The sequence below is a fragment of the Scyliorhinus torazame genome, chromosome 3, assembly GCF_047496885.1.
Source record: "Scyliorhinus torazame isolate Kashiwa2021f chromosome 3, sScyTor2.1, whole genome shotgun sequence".
Taxonomy (NCBI): Eukaryota; Metazoa; Chordata; class Chondrichthyes; order Carcharhiniformes; family Scyliorhinidae; genus Scyliorhinus; species Scyliorhinus torazame.
The window spans coordinates 79,462,510-79,468,924 of record NC_092709.1 but is presented as its reverse complement, the minus strand read 5'-3'; the positions used below and the strand labels follow the sequence as shown (position 1 = coordinate 79,468,924).

The 6,415-nt window shown below is 45.1% G+C and overlaps 1 long non-coding RNA gene across 1 annotated transcript; it reads right to left on the bottom strand.

The window, feature by feature from the left end:
- Positions 1 to 4,085: 4,085 nt before the first annotated feature.
- On the bottom strand, positions 4,086 to 6,370 carry LOC140408535 (uncharacterized). The gene is made up of 2 exons (XR_011940129.1): positions 4,773 to 6,370; positions 4,086 to 4,602 (listed from the first exon to the last, which is right to left on the bottom strand). It is a non-coding gene; the product is annotated as an uncharacterized lncRNA (long non-coding RNA).
- Positions 6,371 to 6,415: the final 45 nt, after the last annotated feature.

Genomic DNA, 6,415 nt, shown 5'->3' with positions numbered 1-6,415 from the left:
CCTCCGTGATGGCACAGATGCACCTGTGCACCGAAGTCTGTGAGATACCGGACAGATCCCCATCCGGCGTCTGGAAGGAGCCCATCGCGTAAAGATTCTGGGTGACCATCACCTTGACGGCCACCGGGAGCGGGTGACCTCCCCCATACCCCCGCGGTGCCAGGTGCACCATGATCTGGTAGATATGTCGCACTGTCTCTCTGCTCAGCTGGAGTCTTCGACAGCATGCCTGGTACAGCAGGTCCTCGAATGACAGCCACTGCCCATACACGCGGGGCCTCATGCGGCGCCTTCTTGGCATCTCTTCCTCCTCGGCCTGTTGGGCAATTAGCTCGCCATACTGGGTTTCTGCCTCCTGTTCCTCTGGGGCACACTCCGCTGCTACACACTCCACTGCTGCACACTCCGCTGCTGCAGCTTTCTCCTCATCCTCGAGCAGCTCCAGCTCGTACAGCCACAAGGCATCCCCCAGTACTGCGGCTACCAGCAGTAGGCCACCATTGCTGGTTGAATTCCAATATCCATTGTCTACAGAGGGTGAGAGGCCGACATGTTAGCAGGGTGCCCAACCAGGTCCACTGGGCCACATGGTGTCCCTGTTTTGCATTGCGGGCTCTGCCCCCGCACCCCTGCTGCCCAACACTGTGGGGGCCTCTGGCCCTGGCACCTGTCCCTGATGCCAAGGGGTATTGTCGGCTTGCACGGCCCTTGCCAGGGGTACGCTCTGGGGTACTGTGGACTTTGCCCTGGCAATGCCACCAGCGAGTGGTGATCAGGTGGTGGGGGTGTGGCAGAGGGTGGGATGGGGGCACCAATACAGACGGTGCCAGTCTGCAGAACAAAGGGCCAAGCAATATTTCTGCCTTGCATGCCACGGTAATGGCAGTCCGTGACTGGACACCGCCCCAGTCCCCGGGGGTCATCCGGGCCACTTGGCCTATTCCCCCGTCACCCCTCACTCCCCCAGCCTTGGCAGAGACTCCCACCTCAGCCTACCTAGCCAGTGCCAGCCCAGCAGCCCACAGTTGCACCTCTCTGTGTTCTACCTCCTCTCTCTCTCACCGTCATCAGCCGCAATGCCGGTTTCACAATTTTTAAAAGCACATGTGAACCGCGCCGTCGGGAACTTGTCCCATCGGAGGAGGAGAATCATGGAGGCCAATTTGATGCCGGGTCGGGCCCACTAATGACATGCAAATGGTGTTCATTCTACGTGCGTTCCGGAACGTATTGATGCCACGGTTGATTTGATGGAGAATTGTGATTTGGCATCAAATCGCCGCCCGCCACGGTTTTGGCAAAGGAACCTATTCTCCACCTAATTGCATTTCCCAATTTTGGTGACAGCCAATGGAGAATCCACCCATGATTCCACAGGCTTGGAAAGACATGGCAAAACTTACTACTGTGCAACTTTCAGCACGTAGTAGTTCACTTATTCCGTAGTCCTGGAGTGCAAGTACAATCAACCCTTTTGGGTATCACGGATGTTCGACATCATGAAGACTAAAGGCCCAGTAATTGTAGGTGTGGTAGCAGGGCCCCTTTAAGTGGCAGTATCCACGGACCATGTGACTGACTTGGGCAGAAGCACGTGAACCCCAGCCAATGGAGAGTTTGCACGGGGCCCTGTGCGCAGGATCTCAGGCAGTGAGGACCAGGGAGCTGTTGTACAGTGAAGACTTGTTGTATAGTGCTCTGTGACCTTTAACTAACTGCCTTTGTCTTTCATCAATAAACCCTTTGTTTATTACTGGAAGCCTCCAGAATGTCTCGGGCCACAGTAGGTACATCAGCATGTCATGACTTCACACTAGTGATAATCTATGGAATTGGTTAGACCTCATTCAGCAGATCTACATCAAACTACACCTCAGTTCTTGACATAAAATTAAATCCAAAATGTTTTGATATAATTGGCAGTTTCAAGCGAGCTGCATCATTACGCTTGCAGGACAAAGTGAGTCTGTCAATTCTTCTGGCACATTTTGCACAACACAAAATGCCAGGAGCAATAAAAAGAAACTGCAAAAGATTCTATGCTACATAAACTGTGGGGAACCATCAATGACAGATGCCCTGACCCAGTGCAGCCTGTCCATATGAGAAACCAAATAGGACTTACCGAGTTGAGTTAGGCATCTCACAGGGAGTCATTTTGAAAGGTAGGCCCATCATTGTACCAGAGTCTTTGTGACATGATACTTTTCAACAACTTCATCAATGACACAAGGGGATAGATCATAAGAGAAGGCTCGCAAAAAAGACAGTCTATTGACCAGATATGAACGATGACATTGAAGTCATCAATACGAAATACAAGGCATATCAAGATAATATGCCAAGTCAGCACAATGAACCACTGACTCCACATGAAGTTCTTATCCATCCTTGATCCAAAATCACATTCAACCACTTTCATGTCCATGGCACTGACTTTGTTGTCATCAAGTACAATCTTGCACACACTCTAAGCCAGTGTTTCTCAAACTTTTTTGTCCGGGACACATTTTACCAACTGGCCATCCTTTGCAACCCATGCCCGCCGACCTTCACAACCCACATTGGCCAACCTTCACCATTTTCACTGATTTTTAATGTGCCAGGTGAGCCTGCTTGGTCCTCATGATCTCACTTGCTTTGTTATTCAATGTTACATTTCTGATAATGACTTCAGCTGATGGTTTAAAACATCACTGCATCCGTTGAAAAAAATAGAATCACTACAGTGCAGAAGGAGGCCTTTCGTCCCATCGAGTCTGCACCGGCCCTCTGGAACAGTACCCTACCTAGAGTCAGGCCCCACCCTACACCTATATATTTGGGCAGCATGGTAGCATAGTGGTTACCACAGTTGCTTCACAGCTCCAGGGTCCCAGGTTTGATTCCCGGCTTGGGTCACTGTCTGTGCGGAGTCTGCACGTTCTCCCCGTGTCTGTGTGGGTTTCCTCCGGGTGCTCCGGTTTCCTCCCACAGTCTAAAAATGTGCAGGTTAGGTGGATTGGCCATGATAAATTGCCCTTAGTGTCCAAAAAAGGTGAGGTGGGTTACTGGGTTACAGGGATAGGTGGAGGCATGGGCTTAAATAGGGTGCTCTTTCCAAGAGTCGGTCCAGAGCTGATGGGCCGAATGGTAAATTCCATGGTTCTATACCCTTAACCCAATAACCCCACCTAACCTAACCTTTTGGACACCAAGAGGAAATTGATCATGGCCAATGCACCTAACCTGCATATGTTTGGACTGTGGGAGGAAAGTGGAGCACCCAGAGAATACCCATGCAGATATGGGGAGAAAATGCAAACTCCACACAGTCACCCGAGGCCGGAATTGAATCCATGTCCTTGGAGCTTTGATGCAGCCGGGCTAACCATTGTGCCAGAAGAGATTTGTCCTTAAACTCACCATGCTTAGTCTTCAAATGTCTTTGAAGTTTTGAGGGTTTTAAACTTCCATTTGCTAGCGCTTCCCTGCATATAACTCACATGAACTTTGAATCCTGATTTGAAGTGTCACAATTACTATCCCACACCTCAAGTAATCATCTTTATGCTACTTTGTTCCTTTTTCAGCTTCTTATTTTCATGGGTTGTTCACCAGAAGTTTACACCAGCACAACTGGTAGCTGAAAAATGAAGTATTCTCTATCGCGCCAAGAACATGTGATGTCAGCATACGGGGCACAAGACCTGCTCTCTGCCGCCTCTCCAGGCAGGAAGACTCCAGTGATTTAAAAAAAAATCTGCTCCTGGATCAGCGCGCTGACAACAGGAGGAGGTGTCCTGCCCTACTGGACGGGTCGCCACCCTGAGTTTGAAAATGATTGCTCTAAGCGCTACTTTCGTTTATTTTGTATGCCTCAAGTGATCATTCTGAATAACAGTCTGAATTTGGTATGCCATTTCAGCATATGTGTGAGAAGTGGAATATCAATAACACTATTAACTCAAAGGGTTAGTTGGTTCACATTCAAAACATGGGGTTTGTGGGGGATGGGGTGGGAGGGGGTTGCAACATCCCACTCCACTACACACACTAAGGGTTGGGGGCTATATAAAATTACAATGAGTGATACTAACAATAAATAAACCACAGGAATGTTTATTAATTCACATGATTATCAGAGTTCAGAGTCAAAAGTCAATGAGGAATTATTTCAGGGTAGGAGCTCGAGTTCAGCCTGGCTGGAAACCAGAGTTATAGGGTTTGCCTTACGGTTGGTGCTGATACTGCAAGTAGATACACATAGACTGGGTCAGTTCTGCAAGCAATGGTAGAAAATCTTCCAGCTAAGACAGGTTTTGTAGAGTAGGCTGTTGTTTTCACTGGAGTTCTGCTTCTTGGTACTTCTCATGTTGGATGTTGAACAGCAGACTGAGAATTTTTCTATTCTCACAGGAGCAGAGAGGTTTCAAAATAGTAATTTGAGTCGTGTGACCTTCTTTTTTCATGATGATTTCAAAAGGGATGATTATCCAGTGTTTGCAACTGGCTTTGATCTCGATATTAATAATCTTCCAGTTATTAGCTTCTGAAAATGAGCTACCATCCATATTGAGGTTCTTGTGTAAGATAGCCATTGTCCAGGCAGACCCTCTAACTCTGCTGGAGGGATAAAATTATCATGAATCAAACGATATCTATTGTCCTCTCAATGCTCCCAATTTCAAATGGACCTGGATAATTGCAGGTGTGAGATGAGTTTGTTAACAGCTCTGCATAATAAGTTTTGATCTTTCAGTCCCCTAGTTTCATCATTGTAATGTACTTACAATTGGATATGAGAGTCCATGCCAATGAGGTGGATTATTTTGTTCTTAAGGCTCTTGTTGGTCATATGACTTGTAGCCGCCATCTTTTTGGTTCAGCAGAAAGCCCATTTGAAAAATAGCAAAAAATATAAAGGGTGGATACATACAGTTTAGGATTTATTTTCATGTCATATTGACACAATACTACACGTTATCTCCGACATTAGACGATAATGAAGATAATAAGGAAATGAATGCTTGAACGGCAAAAGGCAAAGCTCGGTGAGATAGATATATGTTATATATATATATGTTGTGTTGCACTATTATGTATTTTCTTTTATTCCCTTTTCTTCTCATGTACTTAATGATCTGTTGAGCTGCTCGCAGAAAAATACTTTTCACTGTACCTCGGTACATGTGACAATAAACAAATCCAATTCAATCCAATCATGTGGCCCAAAATAACTCAGCAGAAAAGTCAGCAAATGCGTCCAAAGATTACCTCAGGGGAATCTTGAAAATGTGAGATGGATAATGTATGAAATGAACAAAAAATGTAGTGCACCAATGAATTGCATTCCCTGCATAAGTAATGATTAAGACTAAATTGCAATTTAAAAGGACTAAATAAGTTAGAGCTCATAATACCAAAGAAAACCACAAATAGTTGCATAAAGAAAGATTAGAAGGAAACAAGAAAATGTCCTTGATAATTTGAAATAGTTCTTTTTTGGTGCATGAAGAGTAAAAGGAAAAGTACAGTGCCTCTCAGGGACAAAGGAGGCCCAATAGATAATGAAAGTATGGTAGAGAAATGAAATATTTTGTACTGATTCTTATAAATGATGGTAGAAGTGAGAATGTGGGGGCACTAAATCAGGATATAGATTAATATTAGAGGCAAGTGTGGAGAACGGGAACGGTTCTAAGAAAATTGTAGAACTGGAAGACGAGTCAGATGGAACTGATGGAATGAACGTAAGATGGGTAGTTCTGGCCACAAGGGGTCAATCCTCCTTAAAATCGCAAAGCATTCGCAAGTAGCCAATGTAGCAGTTTTCTTTATGTTTGAGATGTCAGTGTAGTACAGTATATTGTTGGAGAACTATAAACTAACCATTTTAATTTTGAATGATTCTACACCTGTGTGTTAGTATGACCTCCAGGTTGTCTTCCATCAGCACCAGACTGCTGATTGCTTGGAAATCGGCAATGTTTCTCATGTTTCACATCAGTGCTGTGGATATGAGACTTTCTAGGAGAACTGGGCATTAATCAACATGTCATTTGGTTTAATTTGGCACATTCCCCTTGATACTGAATAATCAAGCAATCCCAAGCAAATAGTAAAAAGTGTTCAATTATTGTTGGATTATTCATCTTTACTTTAAGATTTTAGAACAGCTAATGTCAAATTCGGATTAAAGGTGAGAGTTTAAAAGCTGTCATTTAAATCCTCCTTGGAGACATTCTCGTGCCTTTGTTTTCAGTTCCAGCCCAGCTCCGTTAAACACACACGGTAAAAAAAACACTGCTGCATTCAGAAACCAATGAATCCTGAGCAATAAACAAACGGCAAAAGACGAACTTCAGCTGAATGTTCTTTGGACTTTTCTTCTCCTCCCCCAACTCCGCGGTAGAATTTGTGTTAAGGTCGTAAA